General features: G+C 37.9%; 1 long non-coding RNA gene across 1 annotated transcript in view; it reads left to right on the top strand.

The window, feature by feature from the left end:
* The window catches only part of LOC106006397, a 155801-nt gene extending 134693 nt beyond the window's left edge, over positions 1–21108 (top strand). Inside the window, exon 3 of the long non-coding RNA XR_001180423.2 lies at positions 20644–21108. This is a non-coding gene — a long non-coding RNA (uncharacterized LOC106006397). The remainder of the gene's footprint in view (positions 1–20643) is intronic.
* Positions 21109–22266: the final 1158 nt, after the last annotated feature.

The following is a 22266-nucleotide window of genomic DNA, read 5'->3' as shown; positions in this document are numbered from 1 at the left end:
AAGGTAATCTTAGCTTCCCCACTTTCCTTCTCCATTCCTCACCATGCCCCTATCTTTGCCATAAAGTCAGTTTCTATTTACCCCTCTCCCCAAGCTGGCTGCTAGAGTTCCTCTAGCCATCCTGTCAGAGTTTTACGGTTTGTTTGCACCTATGGCATGTAATGCTACACTGTTCATTATGGTTGCCAAGCAATGGCATGTCATTAAGCCCCAAGGGAATCCTAAATTCCCAAACACACTCATTCAAGAAGGTCACCCTCAAGACATCTGTCTTCCTTTCTGACCTGCTGCCGATAGACAACAGCTGTTGGGCCATACTCAGCTCCTATCATGTCCATTGTCTACTGAAATTATTACAGTCCCCCCAAATCCCATGCTTCCTACCAGCTGATATAATTGTTCTGAGACGCTAACCACAACCACAGCAGCTGGGTCTACTTGTGGGCAGAGTGATTCCCCTTGAGGAGTGATGGTCACTGTTCCCAGGAATGCTATCATCTAGAGAAACTATAAACCACCAATAAGGAAACACCTTTCCCTAGGCAATCCTGGGGTCATCCTTGCCTACAGTACCCATGGCAGTTCAAAGCTGTCGTCCTAACAACTCTTCATGGTCAAGCTCAAGGGAATAGACCTCAAAACTCTTGTCTGGTGTGCAGTGTCCACCTCAAGCTCCATTGTTATTAATCCTGGTCTTGGGCAAATCGACATATTAGTGTATTAATTCCCCCTACACAGCTTGCCCCTTGTCTACTTTTGCTCACAATCGTTGACCTGCATAGCATCCCCCTTCAGTTGCTCCTCACTGGCCTCAATCCAATCATCTTTCAAATTCAAGCCCAAGTCCCACCACCTTCCATGGACTCTGCCCCCAACTGACCCAGCCCTGTGAGATTTAGTCCCTTCTCAATTGCCTTTAGTGCTTTTGCTACCACTGATTTGACCATTATCACACTTCCTCTATAGAATCCCAATATTTTAGAGGTGGAAGGGACCTTAGATAATAATACATCTGCTCTTTTAAACAAATGATTAACTGAAGCCCAGAGAATCCGAGTGACTTTTGCTAGGGCCGTCCCTCTCTTCCTCTGACCCTTAGGGGATCTGATCCTCTACTTCTTCATGACTGGGATCTTGACATTGAAGAGTAAGGCACTGGCTGCAGCTTTAAATATAGAGAAAGGAGAGCCTAAGTCTGAGTCCTGGATGAAGGAGGGCTCAGGAAGACTAAAAGTTTTAATTCCAAGGAAGTAGACCAAGACCAACAAGCGGCCACCAAATAAATGGTTAAGCACAGGAAGTAATCACATTTGAGTGCCTAGTTTGGGGAGGTGAATCAGGAAATGTCTACTGTGGCCATGGTATCCAAAGGCATTAAAAACCTTCTAAAAATAATTAGAAAATTAGATCTTAGGGAAAAAGCTATTAGAAATTACATTCCAGTTTATACACAGAACTAACATAGTGGCAGTGACAGTATATATATACATATATACATATGTGTGTACATATGTATATACACACATACATACACATATGTATGTGTGTGTGCACATGCGTGTGTGTGCCAGCTACATATATATGCACATCTGTGTATCTCATATATGAATATGTCTTCTCTTATGCCTGACTGGACATTCTTGAGGACCATGACTATCTTTGACACATTAGCATTTGGATCAACTAGCTGTACCTCATTCATGGTAAGCACACATTAAAAGTGGTTGTCTATGATAGTAAGTTTCATTTGGTCTTTAGGAAATTTTCTCATGTAAAATAAGGAATAAGATGAGGGCCTTAATGAGTATGAACTGTCCTGAGACTTCCTTTTTTATTTCTGAGTGTTCTAGCTATTGTTATCTTCCTACCACACGGTTGTTTTGAAAGCCACACTCAAGCACCACGTTTACATCTGACTACAAGATGACATCCCTAGGCCTCTGGAGGTTCCAGAGGCCAGCCAGTCAATGGGGAATCTGAACATCAAGGTCTCTCTGTGGCCTCTGGAAAACCCATTTGGTATGGTGGTCTCCTGGCAAGAGAATTGACATGATCTGCTTAGACAGGCCCATGTCGGATTCAAACTAACTAGCGCAGACAAGTTAGCTGTAGTTTGAAATTTTTAAGATTCATTTGCAATTATAGTTGTCGCCTCTTACCTGCAGGGGATCTGTTCCAAGACACACAGTGGATGCCTGAAACCACGGACCCTATGTATAATATACTTTTCCGATATAAACTTAACCTATGATAAAGATTAATTTGTAAATTAGGCACAGGAAGAGATTAACGACAGTAATTAATAGAAAATAGAACAATTATAATGACATTCTGTTAAAAACTTACATGAATATTGTCTCTCAAAATATCATACTGTTCTCACTCACCCTTCTTGTGATAATAGGAGTTGATAAAATGCCTACAAACGAGATGAAATGAGATGAACCATGGCGGTCTTGTGATGTCGTATTAGGCTACTACTGACCTCCTGACCTTATGTCAGAGGAGAATCATCTGCTTCTGGATTGCAGTTGAACGCGGGTAACTGAAACCACAGAAAGCAAAACCATGCATAAGGGGGCACTACTGTCCCATGCGAGGGCCATTCAGAGAGAATGATGTTGCGATTTTCAGAGTAGGCCTGCCTCAAGTCCTTGTCTCCAGTGCTCTCATTCCGGGGACCCCTCAACCTCTCCTGTGTCTCCTTGTGGTCCCGTACCTGTTGTCCTTTGGAGCACGCACTCCTGACTCTGCCCAGGCAGAGCTTGTCTAGGTGGCATTCTCAACTCACTCTCATCTACTCTCCTGCCAGAACTAGTCTCCTCCCAGGGTAAAATCCAGGGACAAAAATGCTTTGAGTTAAGCGGAACACACCAGCTGCCTGCAGCTCAGTGAAGAACAGCAAGACCACACCTGTCCTGAGACGAGGCAAACTTGGCTATGAAGGGAAAGGGAAATCTTAGCACTCACACCTCTTTCTGAAAATATGCATAAGATGACATTCCTGTTCTGAAATAGCAAGGGGGTGGACCCGGATCATTAGGGAAATTTGATAGGCATGAGAAAGCACTTCCAAGGCCCCTCTGACCCCTGACGCTCTGTTCTGCTCAGACCCCAGGAAGGGATGTGACTCCAGCCAACTGTCGCTCATCCACGGTGATTGGGGTGGAGGAGCATGACTAATGGAGGTCTTTTGTGAATTCTCAAGCCTTGTTTTAGTCATTAATTTCATCCTTCTTCTTCACCAGAACTTTTACCAGAGGGCTGAGTGGCCAGGATGGAGTCTCAGTCCTCAGTCTGCTCTCTGTTGAGGTTCTAATTCAATTGGGATAGACGCCTCAGCTCAGGTTCAAGGACACAGAAGATGAATGAATAGGAACACTGAAAGATTCTTCAAAGTCAAGACAGTCCCAGCTTCCTGGGAAAGGCTATGATAACTGAAAATAGGGCAAGCTGTGCCTGACAGAAGCATATCACCTAATGTCAGAATTTAAGTACATATCCTAGCCTAGTCTTTAAATGTCCTGGGAAGCCCCCAAAATTCGCTTACGGGTGGAAGGAACCTGTCCCAACTTCTACCTCATGATTAAATTCCTTCTTTAGATATAATTAGTGTTGATAGTAGAAGAAACATAAATGTATTCCTTTATATAAAGAGTCAGGAAGAAAACCTGAGCCTAGGGAATGCCACCTGAGCTGAGACCCATGGGGCATGGCATCCTATGATATATCATTGGCTTTGGTGTTTGCAGGAGGGGGCCGTGTGGAGCAGAAGCCTCTGGTGTTCCCTGTCAGCTGTTGGCATCAGGGCATGAAAACGTTTAAAAACAAATCAATGAGTCCTGTGCATTCATGTTCATGGACAGAGTCCTCAGCTATCTGCTTAGTGTGAGGCCCTCAGATATTACCAGTCCTCCATAGTCATTCCCAACCCTTGTAATTGTAGATCCTTTTCACAGGCGAAAATGGGCTTCCCATTAATAATGGAAAGATTTTTGCCTCTCTCACAGCTGTCTCTTCCTAAGTCTGTAGAAGAGCCAACTTTGTGGGGGACCAAATGATGTCATATTAGTCATGGCATCATTTTTCAACTGGTGAAAAAACTCCCTTCACCTGCAAAAATAAAATCGATATCATTCTCCATTTTTATATCATGTCTTAGTTTTTAAAAAGAATCTACCACCCAAACTCTTGACTCTCACTTTATCCAGTGGTTGAAAAATGATGCTATGACTAAAAGGTCCCCATAAAGGAGTAAGATTTAAGGAGAAAGCAGATCAAGAGGAAAACATCAAAGAAATGCTCTTCTCACGTACCTTTCCCAAAGAGCACTGACACTTTTATGTGAAGTGTCACAAAAATGACATTTAAAATTCCTTTCGATCTTGGTCACAGTTTTAAAAGTTCCAAAAAGGAATTCCCCCAAACATAAAATATCTCCAAAATGTCTGTAGCCAGTCTTTTCTATATTATGTAAGTACGTGAGGACAGGCATGACGTCTTTTCCTTATTGTATACACTGCCTGTTTTGTCAACTAGAAACTGATAATCATCTCAAAGGTATTGACAAAAATCCTGCATTTCATTTTGTTGATGTTAAATGTTCCTTATGGTTACGATAAATGCATCTAAAGTAGTAATACTTCTCTTGACCCCTTAGGTTGAGTTCCACTGATTATAATACAGTAGACAAGAAGGACATTGACAGCCTTTCCTAGGATCTACATTCCTCTCTAGCTGTATGTTAAGCAGGGGGGAGGCTGCATCAGAGGGTGAGTAATAGCATAATTAGATGCAGGCTGGCTATCTCACTCTGGAAAATTGGCTGGACGTGGAAAACTTAATTTTGGCGAACTTAAGAAAAATAATGGAACTGAATCCAATGTACTGATAAATAGACACTCTTCATTGTTCACAGGCAGACAAGGGTGGGTAAAAGAACTTTGAAATTCCACACCACCAGTATTCGCAAGTCTGAGAACCAGAGTACAAGGAAGACGCGACACATATTTTAGGCAGTCTGTGGTCACTTTGGTTAAATGCTCACAACCAAACCACCAGGATTTTACCAAGTTCACAACAAACGTTCAAGGTCAATTTCTTTTGCAGATAGATACACAGAAGACTTTTACTTAGATAGTTTAGATCACTGATTCAATCAAGAACAAGTTAAAATTTGTAATCCCATGATAAGCCAAATCCAGATTTAAGCCAGTTTATAAGTCTTTACACAGAATAATTTTGGGAGAATAAACCAGTCTTTCTTTGTGCTTTTTTGTATCTTTGTTGTTTATTTCTTTACTGGAATTTTCTCCTAAATGACTCTGTCTTTAAATTCCTTATATAGTGTATGAGCTGCCACTCGTCTGGGAAAAGATCTTAGAAGATCCTTAATTTCCTTTTACAGTCTTAGCCATGAGAATCAGTTCAATTCAAAATACATCAAAAATTAGAGGAAAAAAAGAAGAATTTCATTGTCAGAGGAAAATAACAGATAAAAACAAATTATGACCTCAGACAGACAATTGGTTTCATCTTTGGGGGCAGTGCTAAAATAATTCTGATCAAATGTCTATGTGAAATCACAGAACACAGCAACAGCTCTATTAAAATGATCCATTCTTTTTATAGCTTATGGGAAGAGAACTCTGTAGAAGACATGAAGTGATTCTCTCAGAGTTTGATTAATGTTTGAAAATGTATGACAAAGTCAAGGAAGGTTACACAGAACCATTGGGCTCTCTCCTTCCAATAATTAAGATGCCCCAGACTTGAACAAAATCTTTGCATAAAATATATGCTGCTGTCCCTTTTCCTACCATGGCTCCCACCTGACTTTCATAGCTTCCCCGATGCTTAATCTTTTCTGAATTCCTTGTCATTTTAAAAACTCACCTGCCCTGGGCCTTTTTCTCTCAATATCTTTGAGAATTAAGGTTTTACTTCTCACACTGCAGTACTAATACCTCCTGGAGTTCTGTAGTTTTGGTCAGAAGACACTAGAGCTTAAGTAAGGGTGTGTGCTTTGGGGATTTTCCTTTCTGTAAGCTTTTGAGGTAGATAGTCCTCTTCCATTGATAAGGGAAATCTGTGTTCCAAGGTGGTAGACCAATCCATCAGGGGAATCCCAGTCCCAGCCCCAGGGTCATTCTGGGTTTCCCCCCACCCCCCACTCCCACCGCACTGGCAGCAGGCGCCAAGAGTGGCACAGATAAGAAAGTAAATGTGTATAAACTACCCCCTCTGTTTGTGCTTAGGGCTCAGACCTTGGGAGATTACTCTCCTCTGAGCCTGCCAGCATTAAATAAATCTCCCAATCCTCCAAAGTCTCAAGTGCCACTTGGTTCTTCCGTCGGGATCCAGTCCAGGTTCTGTAACACCATCACAAAAATCCTTTAAAAAAATTTTTTAACAATATTAATAGACCCCACTTTGTTATAATAAAGTCTCACAGATGGGAGAGCTATTTATTGTATTCCTAAAGTGACTTTCCCAACCTATAACCTGACCCACTTGCAGATTTCCCATTTAACTTTCAGAAGGAAATCTATTTATTTTACTTAAAGAAAGGCCTCACAGTAATTCCCCCTACTGCCTACTACTTTTATAAGAACTAAAATTAGAAGTATGTTAAGAATGAAATGAAAATATGGGCTGCAGCAAGTAAACTATTCAAGGTTAATATGCATTTTCTACTAATGAAGAAATTAAAAACTCAACCATAATTTGACCCAGATAACCTTTAGGATCCTCTACAACTCCGAGTATCTATGATTCTAACATTTTTTTTTCACAAGTATAAACCCTTGCTTAATAATTTCAGTTATCGTAGACAAAAATCACAGTAGACAAAGGCCTTAGGACAACTAGTTCAAAATCTATCATGATTTTCTCATTTTGTAGAAGAAAAATAATTGCATATGTAAAGTCCCACAGCTAGTAATTTAGCCCAGATATGTTTCTGCTGTTTCATACATTCTATCCGGCCACTAGAAATGTTTAAGAAACATTAGAAAAATTAAAACACTTGAGGTCTATATTTTAAGTGGTTTCCATTAAATTTTTATCATAAGTAATTGACATAAATTTATTGCATTTACCTTCTTCTCATCTTTCTTGCTCTGAAATACATCTCTTAGTCTTCATTTTGTTGCTGTTTGAGTGAGGGTCTGTCTAGGAGTGATAAATATTCTTAGTGCTTACCTAAAAGTGTCTTTATTTAGCCTTCATTATTGAGTGATAATTTCTCTGGTCTTAAATCCTTAATGGGAAATTATTGTCCATCAGAATGTAGATGATGTGATTATATTGTCTTCTTTGATGCAAAGTCTGCTGCCAATCAAAAGGACACTACTTTTGTAGGTAATTTACCTTTTCTCTTGGATTTCTTTTACAACTCTGTGCAATGTTTATCTAGTATTTCTTTGAAGATTATTTTCCCTATATTTCTTTATATATATCTTGACCTTCTGGAATTCTTAAATATAAGCATACAACTTTTTGTTTCTATGCACTATTTATTCTGTATTTTCCCAAGACCTATATGCTAGTTCACTGATTCTCTCTTTGGCTATATCCAATCTACTTCATTACTTATCATTTTTAATTTTGTTAAGATTTATTTATTTATTTAAGAAAGAGTACAAGCGGGGAGAAGGACAGTGAGAAAAGGAGAAGCAGACTCCCTGCTGAGCAGGAAGCCCAAGCCAAAGGCAGATGCTTAACCAACTGAGCCACCCAGGTGTCCCTAATAAATTTTTAATTTTAGTGACTAATATGTCAAACATATTTTGTTTTAAAGATTTTACTCATTTATGAGAGAGAGAGATCAAAAATAGGGAGGAAGGGAGAGGGAGAAGCAGACTCCCAGGTGAGCTGAGAGCCTGACCTGGGACTTGATATCAAGACCCTGGGATCATGACCTGAGCTGAAGGCAGACACTTAACCTACTGAGCCACCCAAGGACCCATCAAACATCTTCTTAATGTTAAGTTTGAATCTATTCAAATCTGCCTGTTTGTTTTTCATGCAGATATATTTTATTATGGGCTCTATTTCTTTTTTTCCTTCATCATCATTAAGACATATTTATTTTATAATATTTTTCAGATTATTCTATTAACTCTAGTTCTTGGGGAACTAACTTTATTATCTATTAAATGTTAATTGTCCCTCAGTAATTAATGTCTTCTTGCAGTTTATATATTTTTACTGGGAGCATTCTCTTATGCACACTCTCTCTTCCCTCTCTTGGAAAAGTGTGAGAGTCTCACAACTTGTGAATACCTCTAGAAATTGGTTTCAAGTTTTCTTTTACCTGGGGTCCTCTGGCTTCATGTTTTATATTAACTTCTTATGTATAACATTTATTTATTTTAAAATATATCTATATTAATATCTTTTTTTTTTTGAAACTCCACACAATTAAGGTAGTGTCATCCCAAATCCCTAAGTTTTGCTGAGTATTGCCCTTTGATTTCTTGTAGGTGCCATTTTTTTTTTCTTATTTACAGTGCCAGAAGGGTGCCTTTATTGCTGAATTCCTAGGAAGTGGAAAAGCTTTACTGGTTCCCTCTTCATGGTCTGAACTGTTTTTGGTTTTGTGCAGGGGGCTTTATTCTTAATATCTACCTTTTCGGATTCAAGACTTCATCTACAATTCCCTAAAGATGCTAAAAACCCCAGTATCCAATGTCTAGGGCCCATATCCGTGAATGATACACTCAGTCTAGATTCTCTATTTTTTATTATTATTATTATTCATTATTTCTTCTGACTTGGAGATTTTCTTTTGTTTCAAGTTTATTGTTATTTTATATTTTATTAAATTTTATTTTGCTTTAATTTTTAACAGAATTGGGCAAAAAATGTGGTCATTTATATTAGTGTTATCAAACATTCTAAAGCATTTAAAAGAGATTTTCTACAGGTCCAGTTCATACATTTTCTCGTTCTATTTTAATTGTGATTCTGAAATCATTTGCTGATGTCCAATTTCCCAGAACCTAAGGAAATCAGTAGACTTATATTACCAACTAGCTCAATTATCTCTTTAGTTCTTTTAATGTTAATTTTTAACAACACCAATAACATAATATCTCAGAAAATAGCACATTCCATATTTAACTGTAGCCAATTTCTTCATGCAAGGTCAAAAACTTTGTGAGGTCTTATTGTCAAAATCTTAAAGAAACGTGTATGCTCTCACCAGGCAGAGAAAAAGTATTTCTGGCATAGGTAGGAGGATGACTTAAGATAGGGACATAAAAAGGTATATCAAGATCAGAGAACTACAAGTAGTTCTGTAGACAAAAGCAAAGGTAAGTTTGAAGATAGAGAGAAAATGGAAACATTGAGAATTAAAGCCAAAGAGGTGAACAAGATCAAATTGTGGTGGTTCTTTATACCAAGCTAAGGAATTTGAACTATGTTCCTATGGGAAATAGTGAACAAAGTTTTGAGTTGATCAGCTTTGTGCTTTAGAAAGATTTGTCTTAAAAAGTATTGTGGAGAATAATTAGAAAATAAGAAGAAAACTAATTAGGAATTCATTGCAGAATAGGAGAAACCGAAATAAATAAAGAATAATAAGAATGAGAAGGAAATAAACAAATACACAGATTAATGAGCAACAATTGGCCAGACTTAGTCATGTTTAAATGATGCTTTCCACCATGACTTGAAATGGAGAAATAAATTTGAAGACATGATAATGAGTACCTTTAAATATGTTGATTTGGAGGCGCCTATAGGACATAGAAAATTAGAGCTATTAGAAAATGTATTTGGCTTGGATATACATTTTGATAGAATCAAAAAGTTCTTTTCTTTTTTTTTTTTAAAGATTTTATTTATTTATTTGAGAGAGAGAGAGAGCATGAGCAGAGGGAGAGGGAAAAGGAGAGGGAGAAGCAGACTCCCTGATGAGAAGGAAGCCCAACACTGGGCTAGATCTCAGGACGCTGGGATCATGACCTGAGCCCAAGGCAGATGCTTAACAGAACAAGCCACCCAGATGCCCCCAGAAAGTTCTTTCTCCATTGGGCTGAAAGCTCTCTTGTAGCTTTGGCTAAAGAAGACATTGGCTCTTTAATGATTTCTTATGCTGCATTTATTTTTTCATTTATGCAATAAACTAGTATTTATTTAGCACCTGCTCTGTGCTGGCATTTCAGTCTTCACAGGAGATCTACCAGTGCACAAAAAACCATGATTTCTATAGCCTTCCTCCCTTCCACAGAGCTTACACTCAAATAGCAGAGAGATAATAAAGCAGTGAATAAATGGATAAATACAGTAATTATAGATTAAGATAAAGAGGATAGAGTAAGTAATGATGTTATTTATAAAGAAAAATGATCTAAGGGCTAATTTTGATGATTATGAAAAACCTATCTTTGGAAGTTCTGTTAAAAATTATACCTGAAAATTTGAGAAAAGTACATGCGAAATGCCAGAAAGTTTCCAGCAGAAGGAATAGCAAGAATAAATCCCTAGGGGAAGAAAAAATATCAGTGTGGCCTAGGAGATATCAGAACCTCAGTCAGCCTGGAAAATACAGGCTTAAGATAATGATGGAGAAATAAGCAGAAAAAAGATCATGTAAGAAAAAAATTTACAGATGCCTCATCATTGTGAAGTTCATAGCAGAAATAAATTTTATAGTCACAAAAATAAAGTGTCCATAATTATAACTTTCTTATTTTTCTCTATCCCTGGTTTATAGTTATTCTTAAGGGTTTATTTCCACTTGTGGCATGAAATTTAATCTTGATAATTCAGGCCAAACTTTTTCAATTTGCTTTCTCTCCTTCTTTTGGGTAGAATCAGTCACTTTAGGGGTTATCCCTTTGCCATTTTAATTCTCTTATCTCTGCTAATGATTTAGATTGTTGAGTAGGTAGAGATGAGAATAAGAGAGTGTGTTGTGTGTGTGTTCATGTGTGTATTAATTGTATACCCTAATTTGCCTGCTACTATCTTGGCTTATTTCTTTGTTCTGGAGTCCAGTCTCATTTAGCAATTACCCTAAAGTTTAAAATTTTAATGAGGTAGTATTAATAAATAACTGTATTCAAATAATCTGGGGGACAGCACCTGGAGATCTTAACCGATTTAGCGTCTGTCTTCAGCTCAGGTCATGATCAGGGTCTGGGATGGAGTCCCACATAAAGCTCCCTACTCAGCAGACGGGGGGTACTTCTCCTTCTCCCTCTGCCCCTACTCCTGTGATCTCTCTCTCTCTCTCTCTCTCAAATAAATAAATAAATAAATAAAAATCTTTTTAAAAAATAAAGTAAATTAAAAATCTGGAATGGGTTTGGTAGACCTGCCCTTTGTACTTTGGCTTCTTGTAATAGTGTACAATACATATACGTGGTGAACAGTTTTTATGTGGTAAATCTGAAGATGACCAGCCATAATCAGCCTCTATATTTTTTTAACCTTTTCCAGACCCAGGGAAACTAACATTTTTATCTCAAGATCATCATGGGAGGTATGTCACCAATAAGATGATATGCACTGGATCATGAACAACTTAGGAAGAGGGCTTGGTTATTTCAGTGTGTGGCGCTGCTGCCCCTGCTGATCACTTGGTGTAACAGCCAGTTGGGCAACAGTCACCGCCCGAGACCTACACAAAATCACCTAATAAGGATGTCAGAGCAGAATGAAGCCGTAAAAAATATACAATAGTCTGCCTCATGAAAGATGTGCAGAAAGTAGAGGTTAAGTGTTTTTGCTATAGAACACATAGCATTGCTTACTGTGGTTTTATTTATTGTATGTTGTAAAGCTAAACCAGGTTTTTCAAATTATTTTTGATATGTCAATCAAGAAACAGATATAACACCAGTTATCTAAAGAGCTACTTATTATAAATGATTTTTAACCGGATTAAATTGTTAACTAGGTTATTAAAAGGGTCAAGCAAACAAAAACAAACAAACAAAAAGCCTGTAGGATAACACTGAGAGAAAAACTTCAGAAAGTATTTCTCTGAGGCTGAAGGGACAAAGAAAAGAGGTTGGAACTATTAAAACTTAGAAATTTAGGGGTGCCTGGGTGGCTCAGGTGATTAAGCATCTGCTTTTGACTCAGGTCATGATTCTAGGATCCTGGAATCAAGTCCAACATTGGGGCTTTCTGCTCAGCGGGGAGTCTGCTTCTCCTTCTGCCCCTTCCCCCTACTCATGCTCTCTCTCTCTCTCTCTCTTTCAAAAATAAATAAAATCTTTAAAAAAATAAAAAATAAAACTTAGAAATTTAGAGGTGGGACCCCCAGAGAGCTGAAACTCCAGTGTCTGAGGAGGAAGCTCTTCTCAGCTAAAACTAATAAAAAAAAACACACACAGTTTATAAAGAGGAACCCAGGCCACAAGATTACATGATGTCCTCTCATTGTGTGTACCAACTCAAGGTCCTCTTTACAAGCCAGAAGCTGCTTTTTCTCAAAAGGTGTTACCTACAGAAGACAGCCTGGATTTGCCTCCAAACCCAAATGTTTGTGATGTGAGTCTCTTCTTAGTGTTTGCTGGAGGTTCCATACAGCATCCATACTTGCCTCAAACACTCCTCAGATGTTCCTTAGATGCTCTAGATTTCAGAAGTGTTGAAACACAAGGACCAAGGGGAAGAGCAGATTACACTATAGTCTGAACTTAATGCAGCAGCTTCTCCTGTTCCTGTCTCTCCTCAGAACAGTCAGTATTATGGATCACCTAGCAAATTAGTCAAAATGGCGCACTGAAGTATGGTATATGTTTAAGTACTCAAAAATTTTTAAAAAATATATCCAACCAAATGCCATGCCTCAGTTTTAGTGGTAGGTGTTCAAGATACAGCAAATTATTTTTAATCTTGAAGAGGATTTCTCAACATGTGTCAGACTCCTTGACTCCCATGAACTCCACCGAGGTTGAGAGCTACTTAACTTTCTTGGAGTTGTTCTCTCATCTTCTGTGTTGCGTATGTCTTCCTGAGGCATCTAAAGTACTTTTAGTAAAAACAGATATAATCAGAAGAATGTCATCACTATCCTGGGCCAGTGGGACATTCTGTGGAAGGGAAAGATAATCAAGATGCCTGTAGATGACATTAAAGTTGACAGTAGCAAACTTGGGCTTCTGGGTGGCTCAGTCGGTTAATCGCCTGTTTTTGGCTCAGGTCATGATCCTGGGGTCCTGGGATAGAACCCCTTATCACGCTTCCTGCTAGGCAGAGAGCCTGCTTCTCTCTCCCCCTCTGCCCTTCCTCCTCCAACCCCCAGCTCATGCTTGCTCTGTGTCTCTTTCTCTCAGATAAATAAATAGATAAAATCTTTTAAAAAAGAAGAGAGAGTACAAATCTGATACAACCCTGAGGCAAGATTGTGATGGTATACTGTTGGTCATGCCAAGTCAAAACAAAAACCAAAGAAAAACCTGCCTCTTGAGGTTCTTACACACTGGTATGGAGGAAAGTGCATTTCCTAAGCAGTAGTTTTGTATCAGCTACCAGAAAACTCTGCTGATTTCTCCAGTAAAGACATTAGACCTGGAGCATAACTGCAACAGAGGTTACCACCTAATAAAGTCTGCAATAATCCATAGACAGTATCTAAGATTTATCTGCTTTCTTACTAAAGCAAATAAGCAAGTAAACTGAGGTTATGTTGGCTATCACTACACTGAATCTTTTGAGTCTTAGATGGTAGCAATAATCTTTACATTTTCCCCAGGGATGTGATATTGTTTTTGATTTACTGTCTTGTTAGGGAGGGGAAGTTCAAGGTTCCATTTGGCCCTTTGTAGGTCAGAGAACTAATGTGATAATTCTGCCAGTTGTCAAGTATATCTATTCCAACCATAAATCCAGAAACTGGGAAAATAACCAGAGTGGTTTTGTGGACCTACTGGGCCTAGTATGATTCACACTTGGGCTAAGAATTCATTTAGTTGCTTGACCACCATAAATCCCCATTGTGACTAATGAACCAGAGTGGAATTTGGAGTTTTAAGAAATTACCATTATTTCAGTGTTGGTGTGTGGTATCAACAAATGTATATATATTTTTTCTTTTACAGACATTCTAGTAAATAGCTACAGGTTCCTTGGAAGATGATTTATACCATATTTGTAACAGTATCATAGGGTTTTTCCTCACAAGTGAGCAGATTTCCCATCAAAGAGAAAGCTTTAGGTTTGTGTATAAACTGGCTTAAGTCTGAAAACTGGGAGAGGACCACAGTTCTCCACCATAGTGACTTAAGTAGGATTTTGGTCACTAGATTTGGAGTATTTTTTGTTATATACATGAAGTATTTTTAGAAAGCTATCAATCTGTATCATTTCTAGAGAAACTGACAAATTAGTTCCTATAGGTCAAAACATTTTGATTACCTTATACCCCTGATACCCTTTATTTTGAATACAACCACCTCATCCTTGGCTTTTAAGAGCTTTTGACCTCTGTTACCCTAAGATTAAAATCAGGGCACTCATCTTGATGGCACCATTCCCCATTTTCATATCTAGCCAACAGAGGATAATCACCAGAAAACTTTTCAATGGTGCAGGTGTCCTCTCACTAATTTATTTCTCAAGGTCTTAGTGAAAGGGTCATCCTGTGGGTCTTCTCATACAATGGAATTGAAGAGTGGGAGTACAGACTGAAAGTAATCAATCTACTCCAAAATTCCCATCTCCTAAACCTTTGAATTCCTTTGTTTACATTATGCCAGGGAAGTTCTGGCATAGGCCAGTGTTGAATCTAAAGTTTAGTCAACTAGCCAAATAGATGGCTAGAATCATTTCTATTCTGTATTCGTGTATCACTGAGGCTTCAATAAGAGAAACAGAAGCAGTACAGATGATACAGAATATGAGATTTATTGTCCAACCTTGACCTTATGCAATTGTGGGAGCTAGTTCAACAGTTTGTATGTGCCTGTTACTTATGAACTGATGCCAGACCCAAGGTCAGTAGGGCAGAAGTTGGAAAGGAAAGGTGAATAGTGAAGCAAGGGAGAGCAGAAAAAAAATTGGAATCCTTGAGAATGATCTGGAACCCACATGGGTTTGTGTACAAAACATAAAAATTACACCCCCAAAGATATCTACATACTAACACCTGGAACCTCTGACTGTTACATTACATGGCAAAAGAGAATTACGTGTGTAGATAAAATCAATGATGTTAACATGGCGATATTAAGATAGGGAGATGAAATGGAAGAAAGACAGGAGGGATGAGGTGTGAGAGCAAACTGACCCCCTGTGTGGAGCTTTGAATGTGCAGGAAGGGGGCCCAGAGCCAAGGAATGCGGACAGCCTTTAGAAGCCGGGAATGGCTCTAACCAGGCAGCTGCAAAGAAATGGGGGCCTCAATACTATGACAGATAGGAAATGAAATATGCCAACAACCTGACTGGGCAAGGAAACAGATTTTCTCTGGAACCTTTAGAAAAGAATACAGTCCAGCCAATACTAGGCCAGATTTCCAGCCTATAGAATTTCGTATTGAGATAACAAAGTTGTATTGTTTTAAGCCACTAAGTTTGTGGCCATTAGTCATGACAGCAATACAAAAGTAATACAATCTGTCACCACTTCCAAACTTCCCACTTGGATCCTGTGGCCTACAGCAAAGCTGACACTCATTACTATGGTACTTGGTCCAGAATTCAGAAAAACTGAGGGAGAAGGTGAAGCTAGATGCCACAAGTTAACCCAGCAGATCTGTGACAGTATGAGGGAGCAGCAGGGACCTGGGATCTTCAAGGAGCTTCCTAGCATTAAAAGAAAATGGCTGCTACTTCTCATTCACTTTACAAATCTCGGGTACCATTTGTCATTTGGCCCACACTAATCCAGACCAGTTCATGGAAAGGAACTCTGATAAATGTAGTTCCAGCTTAGCTAAGTTAATCTGGTATCAATCTGCCAGAAAGAGTGAGCACATTCATTGGTATAAATAACGCTGACCCAGTTTGGTGTTCTAGTCTATCCTGCTTGGTCTAACAGCTTGAAGACTTATTCCCATACATATTTATTCCTCAGGTTTCTTTCAATATAAACCTGGAATTTTTTTGGTATATAAGTTATTTCCTCCTAGTTCAAAATTTATAATTTCTTTCCTGGAGCAGCACAATGAAATCTGACATTATTTGTGAGTGTAAAGGCAACAAGTGTATTTGGAAGGGTCTTAAAGAGATGGTGCATCCCCTTGCATGACAAAAATCCTAGGTGAAGTCATTAGAGGCTTTTCCAACACAGGGAAAGTTGTTATTCTCAGACATGGAAGACAAGCTATTTCCACTGACAAAAAAGCCTCAGCATGACTCAGGGGTTCCAACTTCTCAGCTTCATCTGAGTCCAACCAGATGTCCTTCTTCCTAGTTTCAAAGCCCCACTCCTACTCAACCAATGGCTTAATTTTCACATGATATATTTGGAAAAACTGTGAATTCAATTGACATTGTAATTCTGCAACCACACAATTAAATTTTGGGTGTAATTTTCTATCAATATTGGCCATGTTACTGTTAAAAATAAGAAATATCTGCTATTAAAAATAGGACTGTCAAAGAAATTCTATTTTGTTTTGTTTTGTTTTTTTAATTTTGAGAAAGAGCTTAAAACCTGAACTTGTCATTTTCTTTTTATAAGTGTTCCTCTGCATTCAGAAGAATCCATCCTGTGCCAAAGACCTTCTATAACCATAATGGTCAAGTAAAAACTTCATTCCCCCTCTAAATAATTTCTTCAGCAGGAATATTATTACAGCTAACCACAGGTGGATTCATTTGATTAATAATGATGCACTACATGCAATAAATTAATAGTGTCCCATTTTGTACTGGAAAGGTGCTCAACATTTCCTTCAAGTCCAAAACCAGAGCCAAACCATTTCCCATATCCCATCATCCAGGGTCTGCTTTTAAAGTCTACTTCTTATAGCAATTATTGTACCAGTCAGGGTCCAGTCAAGAGAATTGATAACAAATGTGTGTATTGGACAAAATACTTTTGACGCCATGGAGTCTGTAGAGATAAAACTAGTCACATTAAAAAAAAAAAATCACATGAAAACTGGAAGAAACAAATATGCTGAAGATACCAGGATCTATTTTTATTTTTCTTTCTTTCTTTTTTTTTTTTTAAGATTTTTTATTTATTTAATGAGAGAGAGGGCACAAGCACACAAGAGGGCGGTGTAGGAGAAGTAGACTCCCCGCTGAGCAGGCAGCTCCACATAGGGCTGGATCCCAGGACCTAGAGATAATGACCTGAGCTGAAGTCAGACGCTTAACTGGCTGAGGCACCCAGGTGCTCTGCAGCATCAATTTTTAAAGATAATAATCATTTTTAGAAAATCATGCCCAAATATACCAATTTCATAGGTACATCAGCAGAAAGTGTGTTTATAAAAAACTCTAAAGCAGGATTTTTGATTGAAATCAACTGACTATACTTCTAAATTGATTTCATTCATTTTTTAAAAGATATTGTTTTATTTATTTAGAGAAAGTACACACGTGAGCAGGGGGAGAGAGAGAATCCCGAGCAGACTCTGTACTGAGTGCATAGATGCAGGGCTTGATCTCATGACCCTGAGATCATGACCTGAGCCAAAATTGAGAGTCTGACTCTTAACCCACCCAGCCACCCAGGCACCCTTCATTCATTTTTTGAATCCAAGTGTTTCCTGTACACCTTGGAAAATGAAGTGATAAGAGTAATATGTTGGTTTTATTGGCACAGGGAAAGGTCTGCAAACAGTTAAAGGGTGCCATTTTATGAACATTTCATCACATGCTTCATGCAGAAAATCAGTTACTTCTACTATTGGTTGGGTTTCTTTCATTAAATTCACATAACAAACCAGTCTGTTGAAGATAGATCTACTGTATGTTCAGTTAAAAAGTTCAACATTAAATATATAATTATTTGTTTCTGCAATATTAATATGGATACAAATTTAGCAGAGGACTGCACATCATGGTTAAAATAATGGTCTTATTAAATTAAAAAACTTACAGAGGAAAAATACTCTTGAAATTGACTTTGACACACACATAAGTTATAACTGTATCCAATAAACTGTCAATAGTCTACCATTTGAAAGAGAAATTAGATGTCAAAATTTACAAACATTAAAGTACTATGAAAAACTCACGATGAAGCTTATCATAAGTACCCAAAATATACCTTTGCAAAGTCATAAGCGCTTCCTCTCTTGCTGTTCATCCTCAGATTTTAGAAATGTTTCAGCCTTCAAGAGAATTTCTTTGTAAATCAACCTACAAATTCTATAATTGCATTGCATAGTTTTTTAACTCTGCTTTGAAGAAAAAAAAAATGGTTGGGAATCTATTATCAAAATATCCAATGAATTGGAAGCCTGAAAACTTTAGTTTTTACAATAGATGCAAACAAAGGCATATTATTCCTATAAAAACAGAGACAAGAACAAATTAAATGATGAGGCCCCAAACTGCAGATTTAATTTTAAAATTCTGTAAAAGCCTTTGAAATGACTTGCAGAAAAAAAAATCTTTGATCCTGTTCCTTTTTTTAAAAAAAAATAATTGGATTATATGATGTACTGAAATGCAATGAAATTGAAAAGACCTATGATTTTACAGCATCTGTTTGGCAAAACATTAAAATTATTATAAATAGGGAATTTATTTTATGAACTATATTTTTATAGGGTAAAGCTTTATAGGGTATATTTGTAGAAAAGAAAAACTCTAAAGACAGTGCCTATAAAAATACTTGAGCTGATACATTTATGCATTTCATAAAAATTAGAATTGAGACTTTCCTCCATTTAGAATTTTCTCTGAACTTAGTAGGTAATCCAGAACCTCTAAATATTTCCTCAGTTAAAATGTTATATAGCCTATAGGAAAAAGTAAGTATGTGTCCTTTTCAAGTGTGTACATATAAAATGTAACTGAGGATCTTAGGCAATTTTTGAAAAATTAAAAAGATAAGACCATATTGAAATAGCACATCCTGAAGAAAAATATTAGAGAAAAATATGGTTTGTGGTCATTTTTTTATGTTCAGGCAATCAATATAATTTTTATATTTTGCTTTACAAGAATGTATGTCATTTACTTTTTTAGAAATACTTTTATTTTTGAAAATAATTTTTACAAAAACTATTTTATGCATCAGCCAATATAAATAATATACTGAATTAGTTGTTCAATGAATAAATATTTCAAACATTAAATTCTAATTAATTTTAACATACCCTTTCATTGTCAAAAGTGTCTTGATGTGGTGTCTAATTCCGCTTGGGTTACCATAACAGAATATTATGGACTGGATGGCTTAAACAACAGATATTTATTTTTTCACAGTTCTGGAGGCTGGAAGTCTGAGATCAGGGTGCCAGCATGTTTGGGTTCTGGATTGTGGTGAAAGCTTTCTTCCTACCTTGCAGATGGCTGCCTTGTCTCTCTATGCTCATATGGAGGAGAGAGAGACCAAGCTCTGTGTGTTTCTTCTTCCTGGTCACTGATCCCATCATGAGGGCCCCACCCTCATGACCTCATCTAAATATAAATACCTCTCAGAGGCTCCATCTTTAAAACCACCGCATTGCGGGTTAGGTTTTCAACACATGAACTTTCAGGAAGACACAATTCAGTCCATATCACTTGGACACTAAATTTGGAGGCCCCATACTTAGGAATCTTATTATCATGGAGTAAGGAACATCTGGTCCATTGCCATTGGATTCCAGATGCACAGTTCTGGCTCATTTTTGGTTGTCAACACCTAGTTCCACAGCATCCAAATCCAAGTTGACATATTTGCCTTTAATCCCTTTTCCAAGAACAGCTCATTTTTAATCCTCTTCTCTCTGTCTGTGAAAGATCTCTACTCTTCTGGCCCTCTCAGCCACTTCTGTGTTCCTTTTGGGGATACAGTCCTTCCTTTCCATCTTGTAGGGAGTATGAGATTCTGGGAGGCAGCCGTCAGGCATTTTGCCTAAAAAGATCATTCTACCATTGCCACTCTGCTGCTCGGACGCCATCATGCATGTTGGGTTTCTCCATGAGGCTTGCAAGCTCCTGAGGAAATTAGCCAATGGCTCTCTGTGGTCTGGGAAACCCTCAAAATAATTTGAGGTTTCTATTGGTCCTCTCCACTCCCAGTGCTTGCTTGAGGAGATGGCACTGGGATCCTATTCGGGGATTCATCACTGTCTAAAATCTGGTCACATCCCCTCTTATTTCTCCTTCCCAAGAAGTTGACTTTATCTCTTTTTGGTGAAAAACCAACTCTCAAATCATTCCGTAGTATTTACATAGATGTAGTTTAAATTTTGGCTGTCATATTTTTGGAAACTTCTATCAAATAGCTTCACACTTGCAATCAAATGCCTTGGGTTTCAAGATTATTGTGGCTAAAATGAGTTTAAAAACAACAATAAAAATTCAAATTACTTTATTGTTTACTGTGTTTACCCTTGTTCTGAATAACAAAGGCTAGAGGCTCCATGCGGGAGGGCAACAACAGGAATGCTGGAAGGACAAACCTTAGTTATTACCTCAAAATGTCCTGCCAAAAATGTTGGAATTTTAAGACTGAACAAAATCCTTATAAATTATTCATCAAGTCCACCCTTTTGTTTTATAGATGTCCTGTGGAAAGTGAAACCCAGAGAGATCAAATGATTTTCTTGTGAGACTGCACTGATTTTAAACCACAGAAGTAGGACTACAGTGAACTCAACCTCCACCACGTACACGATTCCTCTCACTGATTTACATGATGTCCATATGTGTATAAGGAATTTATATATATCTGAATTTCTCTTAAAAAAAAAAGTGGTATCAAAAATTGGACTCATCCCTTCGAGTGGGTTCAAAATATGGTAGAATTCTGATAGTCTGCTGACTATTGGATGCTACATTTCTCTAAGTGCCAACAAAGACTCCCCTTTTGCATTTTGATGGTGTCTCTTCTCAGTGGTGATTTTTCGTAAGCACATGCATTTATGCTGGCAATGCTAGCAAGCCAGTTCTCCTCTTTCTGTATCCTGTGTGTGTGTGTGTGTGTGTGTGTGTGTGTGTGTGTATGTAGAGAGAGAGCACAAGCAGGGGAAAAGGCAGAGGGAGAGGAAGAAGCAGACTCCCCGCCAAGTAGGGTGCCCAATGCGGAGCTCTATCCCAGGACCTGGAGATCATGACCTGAGCCCAAGGCAGATGCCCAACCTTCTGACCCAGGCAGGTACCCCAACTGTATCATGTGTTTAATTTGTGAAATTGCATTCAAACCTCAGGGCATCAGAGTGTCGGAGGATAAAGTTGCTTTAGTAATTTATATCACTAAGGAAAAAGAAAGTGAATTATACTGTAAAAATGAAGGCCTTTCCAATTAGTGTATAATCTAAGCCTTAACTGCCTACTAAAAACATTTTTCTCACAGTGTCGAAAACTTTTCCAAAGGTTTTCCATTTTAAGTAGAACTTTTCAGGTACAGATGCGTTCTGAACCACATTCTTTCTGGCTGGAGGACCCCAGCATTCTAACTGTCCCATGAGACACTTCACACCTTGGCAAAAACTGAAACATACCAGAATTTTTAGGGAAAATAGTTCTAAAACTGTCTTACAAGGCCAATGCTACATCTATATATGAGCAAGCTTTAATGGTCTTTGAAAGCATGGGTTCGTTTCTGTAAGACACTTAATTGTTTCAGATCGTTTGTTCACCTAACACAGAATTTTAAGAGGGCTTACAATATCTGAGTGGTATCAACTTATTCTTTCTCTATTTGTGGTCCATAATGATAATAAACAAATAACAGTGTTCTCATTCTAAGAAATGCAGGTCCCGGGCAGCCAATGAATCCTCACTATTTTATTACCTAAAAGGAAAGTTGGCTCATTTATTCCAGATTAATCAGGTAGCTTTGTTTTTCTGTTTTCTATATTAATCACATCTTTCTTAAAGAATGCGATCTTGAAACATACATGCACACAAAGCAGAGTCTCTTCATCTGTAAGAGAAAGGAAAAAAATCCTGTTAAGGACAGTATTACAGGTTTCGGGCCTAAGCATAGCTATTTTAAAAACATATGGAAACACAAATGAGCATTAGAAAATTTAATGCAAATGTAAGATAATTTTTATAATTATTTTCTGCAATGCTTCACCTTTTGTAATACGGTAATATAAGGGCGCGTGCTTTACTTTAAAAAACAATGCATTGTGTATAAAGCAGAAAGCATGCATAGCAGCTCTGTTTAGAAGATAAC

This window comes from Mustela putorius, unplaced genomic scaffold (genome assembly GCF_011764305.1).
Source record: "Mustela putorius furo isolate JIRA1106 unplaced genomic scaffold, ASM1176430v1.1 tig00000242_pilon_pilon_pilon, whole genome shotgun sequence".
NCBI lineage: Eukaryota > Metazoa > Chordata > Mammalia > Carnivora > Mustelidae > Mustela > Mustela putorius.
Note: the sequence above shows the minus strand (reverse complement) of the source record. Positions and strands in the feature narration are given on the sequence as shown.